The sequence below is a fragment of the Podarcis gaigeae genome (assembly GCF_964106915.1).
Source record: "Podarcis gaigeae genome assembly, chromosome: 2".
In the NCBI taxonomy this organism is placed as follows: Eukaryota; Metazoa; Chordata; class Lepidosauria; order Squamata; family Lacertidae; genus Podarcis; species Podarcis gaigeae.
In genome coordinates, this window is record NC_139679.1 from 85410705 (window position 1) to 85431678 (window position 20974).

Genomic DNA, 20974 nt, shown 5'->3' on the forward strand with positions numbered 1-20974 from the left:
GCGAGAGATAAGGAACAGCATTTATTCAGCAGCACTTTGGAACCAATTTTCAACCCTGTTCAACCCCATTCTCCTGCAGCCTCCAGGAGCCCAGGAGATAAGGATTGGACTATTCATTATCTTCACAAGGAACAAAGATTAGCTAGCAGAGATGAAAAATTACTCCTGGATAGTAATAATAAGGGAGAGAACCTCGGGAGCTGCTGAGCCCAGAGTCTCCAGGCTTTGGGAATACACACACACACTTACACAAATATATTTTTAAAAAATCAGTTTCGAAAATATTGGGCTGCCCATAATAATAATAAAAAACCTGGCATCATCATCATCATCATCATTAAGCAACTTAATGTTTATCATGTTTTCATATGTAGAAAAAGATTGTTACCGCGCGATGAGAGGGAGAAAGAGGTGGGGTTTTTCTTTTCTAGTCCCCTTACCAACACCCCACGTCTTCTTCTCTCTCTTTTTCTTTTCATAGTTTAAAGACTACATCTTCAGTAGGAAATCTCACCAGGGCAGTCCAGAGAGAGCGAAACACCATCATTTCATAATCATGGGAGAATCGTGGCGGGTGGGGATGGAAATATAGGCGGAGGGAAGACAGGGGCGGCATGGAAAGTTGGGCGATTGTTGAATTTTGAGGAGTAAGGTTGTGTGTGTGTGTGTGTGTGTGTGTGTGTGTGTGTGTGTGTGTGTGTGTTTACTGACCCCTATAAGCTTCCATACCGCTCAGAAAGTACAGACTATTACGATGGGGCAGAATATCAATAACAGCAGGGTATTAGTACTGGTATTGTTACACCACAACACATTAACCCACCCCCACCCCCCATAAGCCACTGTATCTCCCCGCAAGGTCTCCAGGCTCCAGTCCCACTATGAATTGGCAACACACACGTCCGACTTAACCCTTTCCCCGCCCAAGCTTTGCAAATGATTCCATTCACACCAGTTTGTTCAGTGGAGAGCATTTGCTGTTCTTTCCATCTCTCAGATTCCCAGTACTGTACCTGGAACTGCAAAAAAAACATGGCGGGGGGGGGGAGAGAGGGAGGAGATTTAAAACATACTTGAATAAATCTAGTTATGTATCTCATCTCCTAGAATGAAGAGTGATACAGGAGGGTAATTAAACCAGTTACTTTGGCAATGGGCTGCTTCGGACTGATAAGAATTATCTGCAGCATATCAAGGGGCCCTTTCCCCTCCTGAACCATATCACAAAGACAGACAGAAAATGCCAGCAAAATAGGATTCCACCCCCTTCTCCTTGCTATTGCTCTGGGGTGTGTGTGAGTGTTTGTATGTTTATATATATATATATATATATATATATATATATATATATATATATCCCACATACCATTATGATGATAATTCTTTTCCATTGAAACTCTCTCTCTCTCTCTCTCTCTCTCTCTCTCTCTCACACACACACACACACACACACACACACACTCCTTCTTTTACCATACATGTGAAGTTTTCCTGTTCCTTACTATGAACATAAAAATATTAAGCAGCCGTGGCGACGGTTTTTAACTTGTGGGGGACTTCAGATTCGAGAATGTAGACGCAAACCCGAGACATCCAAGGCGTCGTCCCTTAAGCCCCATTGAAAGAAAGGGGAGTTAAGACTGCAGGCTATACAGCCGGTCGTCAATCGCACCGTGGTCACCGAAGAAACACGGCCAGGAAAGGACTGGGCTGTTGGGCATTTGACTTTCTCTTATGGCTGCTTCAACTTGTTGTTCACACACACACACACACACACACACACTCCTTTTGCTTTGTCCATCCCTCATACGCTTTTTTTCACCCTCATCCTCTGCCACGCAAAGAACAGAAGTGCCCTTTTTTGCGAAAGGGACAAAACAAATTATTTGATTGGCTGCGATCTGGCAAGGTGATGGAGGAGTGTGTGTGTGTGTGTGTGCGCGCGCGCGCGCGTGTGTGTGTTAGCTAGTAAATGTGGAATAACAAACAAACAAGCCAACAAACCAGAAGAAGATCCCTAGCTAGCCCAAGATATTTGTAGGCCAAACAAGGAAATAAAAAGCTCACGATTTCGCCAACCCCTTAAAAGCGGTGGCGTCTTTGACTTCCAACCATTTCCCAACCTATTAGTTCCGGCTGACTAGCCTAATGGGCCAAGAATTTATGAATTTCAAGATCTTTTCTTCCTTTCCTTTCCTCTTCCTGCAACAATGGCTGAAGGGCGGCTCTCGCTGCCTTTTCCAAGCGTCCCTGCGCGCTCTCACACACCTAGACACAAAACACTTTCCCAGCTAGGTCTATGAAGTCCAGTTCAGAAGAAGTTAGGACCAAAAGCTTGGGCGATGGGCGGGGGGGGGGGCAGAGAGAGAAGTCAACGTGATAAAACAGGTGAGAGGGTTCGATCGAAGACTTTTCTCCCCAGCCCACGTAAGACCAAGGAGCTGAGAACTGCGGGGAGGGAGGTTGGCAACCCCCCTCCTCCCCGCACCCACCCCCGGTTTAAATCAATAGGAATAATTTTTAAAAGAGGTCTGGAATGCAGGTGATGGGCTGGGGATGTTGGTGGCTTTTTTGCTGGGGCGTACAGACTTTTGAGCTCCGACCCCCCCCCCCTCACCCCTCTTCCTTGGGACGGGGAGACTTTCGTTTGTGCGACTCCCTGCGCCCCGGAGTGGGTTGGGGGGGGGCGTGCAGAGAGGTGGCGACGGCGGCGGGTGCGCGTCTCTGGAATAATATCAGTTCATTGGGAAATATGAAAGTCAAGTCGCGTCGCCTGTGACAGGGAAGGCAACAAAAGGTGCAAGCCGCAGACAATGCGAGGCGCTTGTACAGATATTGTAATGATGCAAATGAAGGCGAGGGGCCGAGCTGGCTGATTATGTACATAAATGCGCGCAGAGGACGCGCGCACGGGCTCGCCGTGCCATCTCTGAGCGCGGGAGGAGGAGCGGAGGGGGAAGCCGGAGGAGGAGAGAAATTCGCTGCCAGGTTTTGAGCTGACTTCTCTCTCCCCCCCCCTCCTCCCCACACCCACCCCAATTCCTGGCAACCGATCTCGCTCGCCTTGCCTCCTGCCCATTCATCAGCCGCTCCTTGCCCCCTGGCGCTCCTTCTTTATTCAGATCCGCCGAGGGGAGCGTCGGGGCAGAGGCGAAAGGGTGGTCGTCGTCGTCGTCGCTCTTTGCGCGCGCTCTCCCCGCCTGTCTCTCTCAGCGAATCCAGATGTGCCAGCTGCGGAGCCCAAGTCCTCCTCGGGAAGGGAGTCTCGGTTAAAGCTGCTCTCCTCCACCCACCCCAACGGCAGAGAAAGTGTGGGGGGTGAAAGGCAAGAGAGAGACAGACAGAGAGAGACTGGGTGGTGGTGGTGGGGAACCCACACAATCCCAAAGGAGGAGAAAGAAAAGGGGCTCAGGAGCTACAGGAGCGCGCGGAGAGGAAGCACCTCGGAAGAGAGCAAAGGTAAGCGCGTGATTCCAAGGCCAGCAACGAAAAAGAGGAAATGAGAGACAGAGAGAGAGAGAGAGAGAGAGAGAGAGAGAGAGAGAGAGAGGAAACACTGGATGGCGCGCAGGGAGGAGGGCCGTATCTCAGTAGCGAAGCACCTGCTTGGCATGCAGAAGGGTTGAATCCTGGAGCTGCCTGAAATCCCGGGGAGACGCTGCCGACCAGTGCAGACAGAACTGACTTGGTATAAGCGATGCCAGAGGGGTTCCGGGCTGACCCACTCCGAGTTGGGCAGCGCAGGGAGAGGGGCTTGGGGTAAGCTGGCGGCAGAGATCCCCCCCCATCGAGGCCACCTGGAGAGGCACCTGGTGGGGGGGGGAGGGGGCGCGCTTTTTTGTTCCTGCCATGCACACTTGGAAGGAAAGCAGAGGACATGTTGGGCGCGGGGGGTGGGGTGGGGTGGGGCGCGGAGATGGACACCGGCTTCTCCCAACTCCACCCTGGGGACTTGTCTTTTTCAAGAGGGGCTAATGCCCGGTGACAACGAACGAAGCAGCTCCGGGGGCCCGAGAGAAAGAGTTGTCGCCGAGTAAGCGGAATAAAGCCAGCCTTTTTTCTTTGCTTGAAAGGGGCATTCAGTGGCGCGCTTTTTGCTAACCCTTTCGGAAAACAAATAAACAAACAAGTCCCGGGGCTGTGATTTTAAAAGGGGTTTTTAATCAGACGTGGTTTTGGGATGCCGGGGGTGGGGGGAGGGCAGATCAGCCAGGTTGGGTTATGCTACCAAAGCACGGGCTACATGCAGGAACCTCTCTCATGTATTTATAAAGGACACATTTTCTTACCTGTATAAATATGAGCATGTTGGTGTAATACGTATATGGAATCTATATTAAATAAGGGACAAAGGTGCTGCATTAAAAAGAAAAGAAAAATAAGTGGCTAAGAGCTCTCTAGAAAACAGACTTGCTGTTGGTACCTGCGAGAAGTAAATAATTTTCTTCTGCTAAAATAGCGATTTTTAGACACGAGGACGATTCACGGAAGGTGGAATTATGGGCTGGGACTCCCGGCCATCGTGTAGTTTGTGCTGTTAAGTGTGCCTGATGAAAGACACCCAGATGAAAGTGCTTTTGGCTTTATGGAGCGGCTTGAAATGAGTTTCTAATTAACAGCGTCTTAAAATCATAGGGGAAATAAAATGTCGCTTCTGTCCAGAAACCGAAGCGCATTTTACAGGCTGAGGACCCTTCTAACAGGAAGGGGAGAAAAAAAGATCCTCTTTCTTTATAGTTACACATGAGAATTTTACTAGGGAGTTCTGGAAACCAAAACACGCTCTTCTCAGCCCACCGAGCCACCCCTCCGATGGGAGAGGTGCGCAAGGATTTGTTTTATTCTATTTTATTTGTCACGGGCCAAAGCACAGAAAACAGCCAGAAGGCATCGCAGGGCGACAAGTCCTTTCAGAAACCAATCTTATGAGACCGTGTATGTTTGTGCATTATTAAAAAAAGACACACACACAAACTCGACCTTCCCACTTGGGGAGGGGGGGAGGAGAGAGAAAAAAATCAGCAAAGAGAGAAGTGGAGGGGGGTGGGAAAGAAAGTTTTAAAAAATAAAATACCCCCTGCCCTGTTTCATCTCTTCCCTCCCTCCTCCACAATCACACGCGCGCGGGCACACTTTCTCCAACCTATTGTTCTGAGATTTGTGTGCGTGTTTTAAGAGGACGGGTTCTTTTGAAGGGGGGTTGAGGGTTTTTTCTTTTTCCCTGGAAACCCCCGCAGTTCCGAGGATTCCCCCCCCACCCTCTCCCGTTTCTGGTCTTTCTGCACCTGCTTGCCCAGGGAGCTTTCTCAGTCCCGGTCCCGTGCAGAAGATTTGCACAGCTTTGCATGTTTTAGAACTATCCAACTCTAGGCGACCAGCCTCTTCCCGATTCCCTCCCCCCCATCCCCCCTTTTTGTTTCTTTTTCTTTTTTCCTGCTGGGATCAGCTTTAAAAATAATTCTTTCTTCTCTCACCGACCCTTCCTCCTCTTCTTCCTCCTGCACACTACCCTCACTTTCCTCCGTTGTCGGGATTCAAAGTCGCGGCGAATCCCCCGCCAGCGCATTGCAGGAGCTGGGTCCCTTGGAGAGGATTTCAGCAGGCAGAGGGCAAGGCTGTGATGGGAGTAGGTTTGGTCCGCAAGACGAGAAGAAGCTAAGCGGAGAGTAACCTATATATCAATGGTAAGGCTGAGGGTGTGTTTGTGTGTCTCTGCGTCTGTAAATAGCCATTTCCTATGAGACGGATGCGAGACTCCGGGCATCACACGTGCGTATGTGTGGCTAGGCAAATAGTTAGCGTATACATCTTTTACATAAATAAATATTAAAATAACAACTTTCCTCTCAAGTGTAGTTAAAAAGAAAACCCACTTACAAGCTGACTACAAAGACAAAAAATAAATTAACTAAAACGCACTAAACGCAGATAAAAAAACCGACTCAAATTGTATGCATTCAAATAGCGATGATGATGATGAGAATAATAATAATAATAATAATAATAATAATAATAATAATAATAATAATGAAAGCACCAGTGAGCAGAATGTATTATTACTATTATTTTCCTTACTGTCTTAGCTGACATTTCTAAGTCTTACCAATTTGGCTGTATCCCACAAATTACTCATAAAAGGCAACCCTGCGTCGACTCTCCTTTAGCAGCAACTAACATTTGTATGCAGACTGGAGCAGGATCCCTTCCTTATTTACGGATGCAAGTCCTAAACGCACTTACTAGGGAGTAAGTCCCGTTGAAAGAGTGCGGCTTACCTCCCAGTGTCACGCACGGGGGCTGTGGCGGCTCATTTATTTCTTGCATCTTTTATATAACCCAGGAAAGGTTGTCTCTGGGCCCATCAACGGTATCTTAAAGCAAGTCATTTTAAAAGAAAAGAAAAGAAAATGACCCGCCCATTTCTCGCTCCCCAAAGGATCCATGAATTCACTTTGATGAATAGTCCTCTGGACAAATGATGCATCTCCGTGCTGCAAAATGGCAGGATCCCATTTTGCAAAACACTCGTGGCCTGTTTCTGAAACGGACCAAATTTCCGTCTCCCGCTTGGCTCTCTTTTACAGCCTCCACCCCGAAGCGTTTTTCTCTTGGAGAAACGAGTCCGGGGCTTTGCGTGGGAAAGGAAGGCGGGCGGGCACCGCTGAACCGATGTCAACACGCATTAAAAAAAAATATTAATTCAGGACATCGATCCCTCCCAGGTTGCAAGAGCCCTTTCAAGGGGGCATTGCACGACCCTTTATGAACCCCCAGGTATGTGGGTCTGAGTTCAAGCCAACCTCGCCTTTCCTTTTTTTGTTTTGTTTTGTTTTGCAAAGTGATATTTGTAAAACTATTTTTCGATTCTAAATGGTGTGGAATGAAGCGGGGAGCTGGCGAAGCGGCAGAGGGGCGGACAGAGGAGATGGGTTGCGGGGAGAGGGGCGGGTGGCTGGTGCTTAGTGGCTGACAAATTGCAGGTTAATAAAATGTATTTGCAGGCTGAGCGTCAGGTGCATCTGGTGGTCAGGATTTGAAAGGGGAAAAGAGAGAAGACTAGGAAGGTGATACGAGAAGCAGGCTCAAAAGGGGGAGAATATCCCGTACAAATTAACAGATTGAAGGAAATGGTGGGAGGCAACGAGGACTTGGAAATACAGGAGGCTTTCCCAACATATACATACATACATACACGTATGTATATGTATATATGTGTATGTTGTCGTTTTTAACGAAGCTTAATCGGACCTGGTAGTTAAGTGGTTGATAGTTTAATTGTACAACCCCTTAGCACCCATTCAAAAGCACTGGTATCATTGGCCGTATTTGAAGAGAAACAAAAGGGAGGACAGAAGAAAATGAATAATCGTGGGTTTTTTTGGGGGGTTTTTTTAAAAACCCACTAGGGCCCGTGAAAGGGGGTGAGGAAGCAGGAAGCCTGCCTCTAGGAAGCGGGTTGCCCTGGGAAATGGGGCTAGTGAGGAATTTTGGGTGGCTCTATAGGCAGACGTGAGAGCTCTCTGGCCCCAGCTGGGCGCTGCTGGCTTTTCCCTTCGCTCGCCCTGGAAGACAGATTCACTCCTTGCCATTCTCAAGAACCCCAACCCGGAGCTAGATGTGCGCGCCTGATCCCCACCTATATGGCTCATGAGAGGCTGAGGTGTGTGTGTGCGGGGGGGGAGACGGCATCTGGGCTGGGAAAGAGGCCCCGAGTTTGCTTTCGGAACTTCCCCCTCCGTTTTCAGTCAGTCTCTCCGGCCAAGTCCGAATATGAGCCCGTGATGGCTCAACGAAACAAAGAGCCAGCAATCGGAGAGAGAGAGAGAGAGAGAGAGAGAGAGAGAGAGAGAGAGAGAGAGAGAGATGGTGCTGGACATTCCCGGATCCAGCCCTGGAGGAGAGGACTGCCAATACCTTGCCCCCCCCCCCCGCCTCCAACTGCAAACCGACGCTCTCTCTCACTGGGCGCAGCGAGGCTTACTCCCGAGTAAATACGCGCCGCGAGGGAGCGGGGGGGGGGGTCTTCCTGGCTGCTCCGCTCGGAGGGATTTACTTCCGAGAAAACGTACAAGAGGATTGGGCTGAACGAAACTGAACAGGGAGAGGCGGGGGAGGAGAAAAAGTCTGGAATGCATTGATGGGGAAACAAAACAAAACAAAAATTCTACGGGGTGTGCAGCGTGTGTGTCCCCCTCCCCGCTCTAAAGCAGCCCGCCCTTTATCTACAGCCCCCCCCCTTCCGCGCTAGTCGTTTGCAGCAGCAGAGGAGACCTTTGGAGAGGCGAGAGGCTCTTTGGCTCTCTCGCTACCTGCAGCTGCAGCGCGACTAACGCTGGGGTGCCTGCCTGCCTGGACGGCTAACCCGGAAGACGAGAGAGTGGAGTGTGTGTGTGTGTGTGTGTGTGTGTGTGAGAGAGAGAGAGAGAGAGAGAGAGAGAGAGAGAGAGAGGGAGAGAGAGAGAGTGAGTCTGACGCCACTTGTACGTGCTTCTATTTCTGTACCTGCCCTAGCCGGCTTGTTGGAGCGCTGAGCGGGGCTGGGGCTGCTGCAGCCTCCGCCTGGCCGTCGGCTCAGCCTGCGGCTCCCCCTCCCCTCCCCAGACCAGCGTTGCTCCTGGCTGCCCCTCCTCCCTCCCTCCCGCGGCTCCTCCGCCCCCTCCCGGCCGCCACCAATATCTTTCCCTTCAACCCCCTGCTGGCACTGAGGAGCTGTCTGGGATGCGGCGTCCGGGGAGACCACCCTTGCTCGCCACTGCTGGGTGAGTAGCTCTAGATTTCCCTTTTTTTGCTTCGGCGGCCCGAGGAAGCCCGTTCCTTTCTCCAGCGCTGCCCGCTGCCCTGGATGTGGAGCCGCCTTTTCATTAGGGGTTATATATATTGGCTGCTCCCTCCCTCTCTCTTTCTCTCGGAACCACTTTGCTCTGGTGACTTGGTTACATACAGGCAGGGAGGAAGGAAGGGAGAAATGGTGACTGTTGCGGCTGGAAAGGGCGAGTTTGGCGTGTGCGTAAAAGGCAGCGAGAGCTGAGCGCTGCCGCCTGCGGAGTTTGCCGTCGAGATCCGTACGGATCTCCACACAAAAGGTCTGAAGAGACGGCGGTTCAAAGGGTGACCCGCCCCGTCGTGTAGAAGATCCTAAGGCACAGAAGCGAGGCAGGTCTCAGCCCGGGTTCCCCGCTACGACGGAGAAACGTGGCGGCAGCACCCTTGGGTGCTGTGAGCCGCCTTGTGCGGAAAGGGCGCGCGGGAGCGTTAGGAGAGGTCGCTTGCTTTTATTTGCAGCGAGGTGCAAATAACTGGAATGAAATCAGACTCGAAAGTGTCGGAGCTGGAGAGAAGACCCGGTCAGCTTGTGTGGCGAAAGTTGAGGAGTGTTTGGGGTCAGGAGGAGCCACGGAGTGACACGTAGTGTCCTGGAGAGAAGCAGCAGCGAATTTAGAGGCAATTGTGGACGTGGATGAGACTGCTGTTGGTGAATAGCCAGCACAGGGAAATGCTCTCTGGGGTCAGAGCTCGTGGTGACTATGGGAATGGCTCCCTTCCTATTATTTCCTTTTTTAAAAGTCTCTTAAACTAAGATAAATTAGGAAGGGGTGGAAACCCAGTCTGGGGTGAGGAGAGAGAGGGAGGGAGAAAACGAGCAGCGCGTGTAAATAAACAGTCTTTGTTATGTCTGTTCACAATGGGGGTCTCCCCCTGCTCTTATCACTGGCACAGGTGCCTGCCTACCTTGAAAGACACAATTAACAGCTGCTTTTGTGCGCGCGCGTGTGTGTTGCGAGTGCAAACATGGTGGGAGTCATCTCAGCGAGATGGCATCGCGTGTCCCTTCAGATAAAACCACGGAGTAAAATCTGGGGAATCTCCCGTCAAAAGCAAAACTGAATGCGAGGGATAGGGAGCAGATGTGCATCTATAGCAGTACATCATTCCCTAACCGGAAATACATTTATAGCATATTAAAAAGGAGGCGGGTTGTTGTTTTTAATCCCAGGGAAGAATTTACCTAGACCAAAACTTTTGCAACTTAAAAACAAAAGGGAACCAAAAAAGGCAAAGAAGCTAGTTTGCCCAGGCGATCTCTGTCCTCGAATTATATACATTGACTAGATTAATACCTCCCTGTCCATTGGTAGGAGGCAGCTGCCAGCCTTTTCCTGGGACGAAATATAACCACCCGCGTTCCCTCTGCCTGTCTCGAACCTGCTGCTGTTGTATAAAATGCATCCCATTACTGCATCTGTAAGGAAAACAACGCGGGGTGTCTTAAAACTGTCTTCCCTTTCTGAATCTGGCGTTCCCCGCATAGAGTTCACCAAACAACCGATCGCCCCCCGAAATCCTGATGGGAGGCTCGGGGAGAGACGGCGCAGGCTGCTTCTTCGGCCCACGCAGAGATTTGTCAGGGATTGGAGCCGGCTGGCTGCTGCAGTGCCGCCGCAGTCCGCTGCCCATTCAAGCAGATTCTCTCCAGAGAGGACTTTAATAAAATTGACAGAATAGTTGTTTAACCAGCCGTGTGAAGCGGGCTGAATCTCAGCCCCAGAAAATTAGTTAAGCTGCTGCACCCGTGGTCCTTGTGCGGGTTAGTTGATGTTCCGATGAGTGAATTAATTAAATAAGAGGCCCCAACACACGATCACACGCGCGCGCGCGCGCGCATGCCTTGCTCTCCTTCGTTTCCTTACTCGGAGTAGTCGGCTGCAGCGATGCATTTAATAGCAACGCGACCTCAGAAAGCGCAGATAGAGTTGCTAGCTAGCGGAGAGGGCTGCTTTTTTGCCTTTGCCTTTTTTTTTTAAAAGAAACTGGAGACGCGCTGCTCGCTCAAGGAAGAAGGAGCCGAGAGAAACGAGTTAAGGGGGAAGAATTCACAGCTTTCACCCTCGTTACAACGAGGCACGGAGGGAGGCGGAATCCGATCTCGAGTAAATGATCCGGGGGAGTCTCTGCTGGGCAGTCGGGCGCCCTTGCTCCCTTCGCTGCGAGCAAGGATCCAGGAACAACCCCACACTTCGTCCCCAATGAAACCGCCGCAGAAAAGGCAACATTTAAAACAGTGGCGGGGGCTCCTCTATGTGCTGGATTTGAAATAAAGATTTAGAGATCTGAGTCGAAGCAGGGAAAAGAGACGAAGCGCAAGGCAAAATCACAAAACAAAAGCCATTCCTAAAACCCCAAATTTAGCCATGCTAGTGGCAGGCACTAATAATAATGCAGAGGATCTGAGGAGAAAGGGGAAGCAAGTTGCCTTTTGTGCAAAAGCCACGAGAGAATGGTAACGGGGAGGTGGAGAGGAGGAACGCGGCCGCTGGGAATGTTGCCGCGTCGCTGTTTTTGCGCGCTTCTCGGTCTGCGAAGGATGCGCGGCGGGGCGAGGCTCCCTCGGCGCGGGCGGTGGGCCGGCTGGCTCTCTCGCGGTGGGGAAGTGGCAGGAGCCGGCTGCAGGGTAACCTGACACGCGGGGCTTCAGGGGAGTTTCCTGGGCAGCCTTAGGGTCTCTCGCTCGCCATAAATCAAGCAGCTTGATTAATCTTTACAATTTGTCTTTTAAAACAAACAAGGCGAATTATCAGCTCGTTAACTGCGATTTTATCACCTGTCTAAAACAAACAGCTTCCCTTAACACCCCCCTCGGAAAAAGGGGGGAAACACCCGCAGCTTTGCTGAGTGCGGGAAAGGGCAATATTTAAAACTGTGGTTTGAACGCACAGCGCATCATTATGTATGCATTTATGTCAGCATTTCAGAGAGGTACAGGAGCGCATCTAGGGGAGCAGACAATGAAATTACCTTTTTATCCCACAATGCCTCAGCGGAGGGTCTCCATTGGGCCTCTGGGGTTTTGGAAATTTGGAAAATGTTTGCTCATTTATTAATTAAAAACATGCCCCACCTACACACACATATCGACAGGGCACGCGGGGCGGGGAAGGCTCTCAGGTAAATCCAAATGTGTCCAACTTTGTTCCCGAGTAACAAAATCGAAGCTTTTCTTTGCGTCTCTTGTCACTGGGGCTGGGGAGTGAAATAATTCTGCATGTTGCATGTCACTTTAAAATATCGTTTTGTGGTGAAGGCAAAGCTAATATTAGAACAGGAGAAAAGGTTCAGATCACAAACGAGGGGGGGGGAGCAAGCTGGTCTCTCCCTCGCTCCCTCCCTCCCTCCCTCCCTCCCGGCTGCCAGTCCTGGTGGAGCCGGAAACCCTTCACAACGCGATATTGGGCGAATATCATATTTTCTAGCACTGGCTTGACACTGAACCCCCCACGACCCCTTGACCTTCCTTTGATTTGGGAAGGTCCCCTCCGCGTTCCAGGGTTTCTTCTGTGCTTGGAGGGATCTCTCGCTGCTGCTGCTTCTCCTCCCTCCCCAGAATTTTTACCTGGGGAAGGAACACGTCCGGCAGGAGACAGAGGAGAGCCCGCGCTTTCTGGTTGCTGCTGTTTTGTTTAGATTACGCACTGTGTGCGTGTAGGAAAGGCTTTAGGTTGTGGCGAGAAACAGCAGCTTCTCTTGAAAACAAAACCACGCAAACAAAAACGAAGCGGGTTGAAGATCTGAAAAGGCCAGCAGCATCTGGGACCGGCCTGATCCGGGCGCACACTCCTGGTGGAGATGGGCTGCTTGCCCCGGTCACCTCTCGTCTCTCCGGGCGCACACTGAGCCTGAAGGACATGGGGCGCCTCCCAGAGCTCACGTCTGGCTGGGCCAGGGTCTGCTCGCGGTGCGTGTGTGCTGGGGAGAATGGCAAAGGCAGTGGGTGGGTCGATCGGCCTTGGCTCCCTGACAAGCCCACCATCTCAGCCCACCCTCCGGCCACAGGAGCAGAGCGGGAGGAGCCGTGCTGCCCGGGCCGGCTGCCCCCGCTTCTCCTCTTTCTTACCCGGATCGCCATGGCTCCCCTTCTGCTTTGGAAGAGGGTGGGCTGGGGGTCTCTCTCTCCGTCTCTCTCCTCGCAACTAAGCTGAAGAGGAAGCCGAGGACTCCCGGAAGGCATCCGGGAGAAAACAAAGACCAAACGAGCGAGAGAAGCAGCACAAGCTGGAGGGCGGAAAAGGGGGCATTGCAAGGGAGCATCGTCCTAACCTCCAGGGCCCACGGGCTGGGATGGGATCCCCGCCAGAGCCGACGCAAAGAGGGGGCAGCAGGGAGAAGGAGAGAGGGGGGAGAGGGCTCTGGGCTGCGCCTTCCCGCCCGCCTTGTTTGGGAATCTGGAATTGTTTTGTCTGGCTCGGAAGGTGACAGGGAGGCGAGGGCCGGGGGGAGAGAAGGAGAGGGGCGCAGGAGGGTGCCTCCAGCTCCCCAGAGAGCCCGCGGGGGCTCGGATGGGGGCAACGAGGGGCTGAGCAGGGTGGGCTCTGCCCACCCCCTTTGGGGCATATTATTAAAAAGTTCATTTCCTGGCGAATTTGGCAGCGGCGGGTGACGTCAGAGCCCCGGCGTCTCGGCGACGGCCCGCCTGGCTGGGTAGAAGGAGCCTCCTCTGGCCCAATTACGGGCTGTCAATCTTCCCCCTCCCCCGCCCTTCAGGAAAGTGGCCTGGCCTCCCCCTCCCCCTTCATATGGGGCGGGGGAGCAAGGCGAGGAGGCAGAGAAGCCACCCACCCACCCAGATCCCCACCGAGGGTGCTGCATCTGACCTCCGTGCCATTTTGCTCCCCTTGCAGCCTAGCCTTCTTCGCCTGTAAGGTGAGGAGGCGGCGGAATTGTCTCCCCAGCTAGGATGCTGCAAGCGCGTCTCTTTCTCCCTAACCCACCCTAACAGGTATTCACGCTCTGTGCTGTCATTTGCACCCGCCAACAACCCACGAAGAGCGATGATGCAATTTGATCGCGCACACACTAAAGTCTTGCTTTGACGCTGGAAATTCAATTTATATCTCCAGCACTCTAGGAATGACAGTCTGCTCATTATTTTTTATCTCCTCCCTCTCCTCACACAGCGCATAAGGTATATAGTTCCTTGGGCTGGAATGTGTGTGTACGTGGCAGTATTGTCTTATAAGTTGGTGCCAACACCAATTCCAAAAAATCCCTATTAGGGCAATCCCTTTATTAGGCTAACCAGAACGTCACAAAGCAAGGTGCAGACTTTCTTGTCCCCCAGAACTCTTGCCTGATGAAGAGTTCTGAAGCACCCGAAAGCTTGCTTATTGTTTTGTGTAGCATTTTGGTTGGCCTAGCAAGGGCATTGCCCTAATATGGATTTTAGATTATGGGCCGACAAAGCTACCTTCACTTCTTTTTCAAGAGCACCTAGAAGTGTATTTAGAATTCTGGTCCTATACAAGGCAGGTGTGGTTCAGGTGGTATTTTGATTGCATCAAGCATGTATGCAGCACAGCACCTTTCCCAGTTTTACAGAACCTTTTGAAGGAAAACAATGTGGGTGGGGCTTCTGCACAGCTCTAAAGCTTGCACTTTTTTGTTAGCAAAATAAATAGGTATGTTATCACTTGAAACTTTGGGGAACTTTCTTATTTGTCTTCCTGTTTCACCTACACTGCTTGCACATTATAAATAGGGATCCTTCACAAGCAACAATGACACACACAAAGGATGCCCTCCTGTCCATGCTTACAGTACCTGGCTTTACAAGTGGATCACAATTCCTCCAGGATGCTCTGCCAACTGAAGTGCCATCATCTATTCTGTTCTGTGGCCTGGATCCCGGGAAGTGTCAGGAGAAGCAAAACAACAACAAACACCTGGAACATAATAGCACCTGGGTCAGTCACAGAGGCACTCCTATATTTTCCATCCCAGTAAATTTCACTTTTGGAACTGGAAAGAAGATCTTTCCTTCCGACTCACATTTGGTTGATTGCATCCATTCTTCCATTAAATGGCATGATTTTATTTTTATTTTTAAATCTCTCTCTCTCTGTTTGTGTATATATATATATATATATATATATATATATATATATATATATATATACACACTGGAGACAGTATTATACCTTGTGGAAGAGGAGAACAGGGACATCTGGTTCCATTACCTTAGTTAATTAAACAAACAAACAAACAAACAGCCACCCTACCCTCACAACCAGGTACTTTAAAAGAAAGGAAAACTCCCATATCTTAAGTTCTTCTTGGCTAAAGTTTTCCTAAGGTGCAGGTAGCTGGAGACGGAACCTTCAAAATGTGATGACTGAATTAACGCCATGAATGAAAAGTCCTGTTGACTTGTTCCTATAGCCTTAGAACAGGGGCTTGAAAGGCAAGGGTCCACCTGGAGGAAGAGACGCTCCCCACCAGAGGCGGAAGAGCCCATGCTGCTGAACACTTGGAGAGGCTCCTTCTGCCTTGGTGGCGTCCTTAGCAAGGGCTTGTAACTGGCTCCATTCTCCCGCCGACTTCTCTAACGCTTTGCAGGGACACAGAGCCCCTTTTGGAAAAGGGGGAGTTTCTTACCCCAACTCTACCTTGGGGGCTTGTCGTTTCCAAGAGGGGCTAATGCCCAGTGACAGCTGAACAGCTCAGGGTGTCAAAGGAAGGAAGATCTTCTGGGCGTTTGAAATAAACCATCCTTGCCTTGTTGACGGGGAACATTAGTCAGAGGGGGTTGCCTTTATTTCCATCCCTTCCGAATACTATAAGATAGATTTAGCAGCGTTTGGGGAAAGGGGGGGGGGGGACGGGACAAAACGGCGTTTCGAGACGGGTTTATAATGTTTCCCGCGCACCTAGGATAACACAGTGGGCTCTGCGTAAACGTGCTTTAGGATTGTGGACACTAACCTCTCTCGCCTAAGAATCTGAGGTGAATTTAGGACCAAATTTGTCCTAAATGTATCCATCCAAGGGGCTGACCTGTATTACGTGACTAAGGTAAAAAGTACGCAAGGGCCTAAAGAGAAAAATAAATAAAATGTCTTTGGGTGTCTTTGAGAAATACTTCTTTCCCCCCATGCCCAACCTCCACCCCTCAAAAAAAGTGACATTAGAGGTGAATAATCGTTTGAGGAGACTGGAAAGAAGAGGCGGGATGCCCTTTCGCGGGTTCCATTGTCAGCCTGCGCGTTTGTGTGCGTGCGCGTTATTAAAGACCCAGAGATGAAAGTGCCTTGACTTTGTAGAAAGGTTTCTCATTAACTGCGCCTTAAAACTGAGAAGGAAAATGACGCCTCTGCTGTTCCAGAACTGATGCAGGCTGGACAGGCTGCTGTACCTTCCAAATAGGAAGAGAATTGATGGCTAAATTACGGGAGCGTGTCTCCCATCCTTCCCCACCCCCACCCCCATTCTGCAGAAAGGGCTGGGTCTGGGTCAGGGGTTGAGGATCGGTGAGGTCTCTTAGCATCCGTGCAAGCGCCTTGGAAGTCCTGGGCGGCTGTGAAGAGGAACGAATAAGGAAGAAGGTCGAAGGAAAGCATAACAATGCGAGAATCCACCAGAGCGAAAGCAGACCGCTTGGGTGTTGAGCAAAAGGGCAGGAAGGGTGGCTGCTTAGCAAGCCTGGCCCTCGGCGCAGCGGAGTTTAGGAAAGTTTAAGACGCGACGCTTGCCTGCCCTGCAACCGCAGTCGCCATCTCTCCTGTTTGTATCTGGACGCGTGCGCCCGATCCATACCTTGGGGGGGGGGGGTGTCGGGGAAAAGATCACACAGGGCAGCAATATAGTATTAGGGGGGGGGGGTCCGGAGGGCTGAGGGAAGGGGGCGAGCTTGGCTTTCAGAACTTCCTTTATCTGGTCGGTTAAATCCGACGGCGATCCTGGCCTGATTGTGCAATGCGCAACGAAGAGCCAGAAATCACAGGCGGCAACTACAGCCCGTGGTCGCTTCGGCTTCAGGCTCTGGGAGGAAATGCAGGCCGAGAATGCGCGCAGCAGAGTCGGGAGGGCTTACTTCCGAGTAGGCACGCTGCAGCAAACTGAAGCGGGGTAGGGGGAGAGTCGGGACTGCATTCGTGGGCACCCCAAAGAGAGAGAGAGAGAGAGAGAGAGTGGTGTTCCCACCCTATCTTCGATGCCGTCATCTGCACCCCCGCCCGCAGATCAAATATTTGGAGAGACGTCACTTGTCTATAAACCTCCTTCTTTACCTGCGAGAGTAGCAAGAGGGGTCTGGGGCGGGCTCCTGCTGGAGTAGCGAACTCGAGGAGACAAAGTTGGTGAGTGTGTTTCTAATCTTAACGCCTCCATTGATTTCTCCACCTGGCTTGGCTAGTTATGGCAATTGCACAGGGCTGGCTTGTTTTCCTCCAACCAGCCAGGTCATTCTCTGGTGTTGTGTGTGTCTCCCCCAGATCAGAGACACAGGTGCCTGCCTCAAATGACACAAGTGAACCGATGCTAAGGCGTGCGCGCGTGTCGCCGCAACAACGGGGCATTTACCTGTCCATCAATTTAAAACAAGCTGGGGAGCGAGTCTCAAATCCGGCGAGGGGTGGGGAAATATCTCTTCAAAAGCAGGGTGGCAGAGGGAAAGGAGTAGTATCTACAAAGTAAGCATTTTTTTATTAAAAAAATCTACCTTATTATGAAAATAGCCTTACTCCCGAAAACAGATTTAGGGAGATCAAAACTTTTACCGCACAAAAGGCATGACTATATTTAAGAGGATTCTGCTCGGAGGAGAGCAATCCGCAAGAATATCTCTCTTATCTAGACGCCGTCCATGGCATTGAGAGTTTTCTAGAAACTAGAGACACGCAGCTCGCTCAAGGAAGAAGGAGTCGAGAGAAGCGAGTTAAGGGCGAAGAATTCACAGCTTTCACCCTCGTTACAACGAGGCACGGAGGGAGGCGGAATCCGATCTCGAGTAAATGATCCGGGGGAGTCTCTGCTGGGCAGTCGGGCGCCCTTGCTCCCTTCGCTGCGAGCAAGGATCCAGGAACAACCCCACACTTCGTCCCCAATTAAACCGCCGCAGAAAAGGCAACATTTAAAATAGTGGCAGGGGAGAGGAGAGCCTTTATTAGGCTCCTCTATGTGCTGGATTTGAAAGAAAGATTTAGAGTTCTGATCCGGAGCAGGGAAGGAACCAGGCACTAGAGCAGCAGCGTCTTTAGCAAACATTTCGAATATTAAAACTCTTAAGGTTAGTCAGGCTGGCGATGGGCAACGACAACAACGCACTTAATCTGAGGAAAGGGAAGGCTCGTCGAACTCGTGTGCAAAAGCGTAGTCCCTTGAAATGTTGCTGCTGCTGTTTTTATTAATGCGGAATGGTGGACGGAAGAATGTGTCCACTGAATAGTTTGTCTTCTAAGTCGTGGGCTTGATTTGGATGGTTTCTTTCCTTTTAGAAATGTTTTTGCTTGTGAGGGGGGCGTTCTTTCAGTCTGCCATCAATGTTTTCTGGGGCTGATTGGATAATTTTCCTTTTCCATTTTTATTTTTTGCTGGTTTTAAATGGGGAGTGAGAGTCGCTGAGCAAGCGGCTAGTTCTCTCCAGCCACCCACCTCGCTTGTGGCAGGAGCTGTTTCAGGCAGCAGGCTCGAAAGCTTCGGGGGCTTCAAACTATCAGAAAGCGGGTTATTAAAAAGTTTTTGAAAGCCCAAGCAGTATCATAGTCATGGTTTACATTCAGAGAGTTAAAAGCATATCAATATTCTTAACATGATTGAGAGCTGGTCCTGTTACATCGTTTCAATGCCCCATACGGAATGAAAAGAGAATACAATAACCTATGTGGTTTGCCTGGATTTTCCTGGAATTGTAAATGTCCAATAGTTATATTGGACACAAAGGGTTCTAAATATGGCCTTGGTTTGGGCGGGATTTTTCAGGCGATTACTTAGGAAGACTCATGACTTCCATGCAAAACCAGTGCTTTTGTATTCTTGCTTTAACCTAAATATCAGATTTAAGAAAATCCAGAGGGGTAGGAGACGATTGTAATGATCTGGCAGCTATATGATCACTAAATTATACTTCTACCCAGAATTATTTCCAAATTGCCATGCCCGTGGAGTATTAATGTAATTAATTCACTTCTACTAAAATGATTTACTATTTTAAACGAAGATTTTAAACTGATGTTAAAAGTGTGACTTGGAAAACGTATTTCTTTTTTTTATATAAAAAAATGCAAGTTGGGTATTGGTTTTGTTCATTTATTAAATGGTGAACAAAACAAGCTGCCTGAGAAAAATGCCACATGGACTACGATCCTGAATGTACTTACTGCTAAGAAGTTAAATCAGCTTAGGGGGCTGATCTACTGTGAAGTGAATAGACTGAGCACTAAAGTTATGGTGAAATAACAATTATGTAATAATAGAACCAAAACACTGAACTACGGGAAAGAAATAAGGCATGTAGTTAGAAATAAAATCATTGCCGGTTTTACATACGTTTGGATTCGAATTCGCTGGTACATTAACAGCCACTTCAGTTTTATTTGAGGTACTTCTGGTTTACTCTGCATGTGCCTGGGATCCAACCCACCTAACACTACTCTAATTACAACTGAATCAGCTTGAACAAAACAAAACAAATGCGGGCAATTGTTGCCCTTGTTTTAAAATGATGGGGAACCGGACTCTGGGCCTTGAGAAATAGGGTGAGGGTTCCCTAAAGCTGACCATATTTCGAAACCCCATGTCCCTGCCTACTCTGCTTTTAAGTACTTCTCTCCCCCCCCCCTTTCTCCCTATGTTATTTAGTGCCGTGTAGATTCCCAAATCCTAGGTATGGAGCATGCTTTACGCTGAGTAAAGTATACACTTTGCAACAAGAAAGCACGATCTCTGAGAGATAAGGAGCTTGCTTAATAATGGGAAAGCTGGAATGGGGCGAACAGAGAAGTTATGGGAGAGGTGGGGGGCAGCAAAAGTCTAAAAAGCAATGGAGGAGTGGAATGGCTCGTGGGGTGGGGGGGGAGGGAGTCTTTGGCGGGTTCAGCGCTTTTTAGCTGTTTGGAGTAAATGAGGGGAATGTGGATTTCCCGGGGCCAATCGCAAGGCTCGGCTGAGCGCCTGGCTGCTGATTGGCTGGTTCTTAGCCTGCGCGTCGCCCCTAGTTCATGTCTACTGAACTGAGTCCAGCTGGCGCCAGAGCTGACATAGGATGCTTTGGGGATGTTACAAAAAAGGCCAGAATAAGTGGAGCTTGCCATCTGAGTAAGAGCTTCTATCCAAGCCTCCTCTCTCTCTCTCTCTCTCTCTCTCTCTCTCTCTCTCTTCGCTCTCCTTCGCCTCTCCCTCGCTCACTCTTTTCTGCATTTCCATCCTCCAAACAATCATCTCCCCTCCCCCCCCCTTTACAGCCTCATAAAGAAACTTTTCAAACATTTGGAGTTAGATTCAGTCTGCTTGGAATTTCTCTCTGTAAGTATGTTTGTTAGTGGAGCCGAGAGGGTGGGCGGGGGGAGGAAAAGGAGACTGCGCTTATTTTGCAGAAAACGCGTTCGAATCGCTCTTTTTTGTTTTTAAAGCATTCATCACTCCGAGTTTTCTTTTCTTTTATCTCAGTTTGAACTACAAACAAACGCAGACCAAAGGGCTCTCTTCTTTCCCCCTTTTCTTACAGTTCGTTGCTTATTGACAACTGTAGAAAAGTATAAACTATTTTTTTTTGTACAGCGGAACATTAAAAACAAATGTTTTGATGTTAGCCTGGGGACGGTGTGGAAGAATGAATATTTTTGAACCGGGAGGGGGGCGGCGGCTACAGAGTGTGATGGTCAAAATAAGGACCCTCCTTCGCTCCCCTCTCTTCCCTCCCCCCCACCTCCATCCCGTGATTCAGAGGACAATTTTTACAGGACTGTGTCTGCCGGAATCTAACGCGTACTCTTTGGAGCACATCTTCAAAAGGCACGTAAGGTACTAACCGTTCCTTCCTTCCTTACAGGTGGTGATCCCAGGTGTGTGGCAGGAGCCTCTCTCCGCAACTTCCCTGTTTAAAAGAGGGACACACGGTTACCTTTGTCTGCCTTCCGAGATCAACCTAGCTCTCTACCGTTTCAAAACCAAAACCAACTCTAAACCAAAACGGTTTTGGGTTGGAGGG

General features: G+C 50.0%; 1 long non-coding RNA gene across 5 annotated transcripts in view; it reads right to left on the reverse strand.

Moving 5' to 3' along the window:
* Window positions 1-20974, reverse strand: part of LOC310839039 — a 23103-nt gene continuing 2129 nt past the window's right edge. For 4 of the 5 annotated variants that reach the window (XR_014561297.1, XR_014561298.1, XR_014561299.1 and 1 more), the window contains exons 2-4: window positions 20796-20860; window positions 14593-14714; window positions 1-1019 (exon numbers count right to left, since the gene is read on the reverse strand). This is a non-coding gene — a long non-coding RNA (uncharacterized lncRNA). Of the gene's footprint in view, window positions 1020-14592; window positions 14715-20795; window positions 20913-20974 lie in introns of those variants that run through there. The other variant, XR_014561301.1, reaches the window with a different exon arrangement.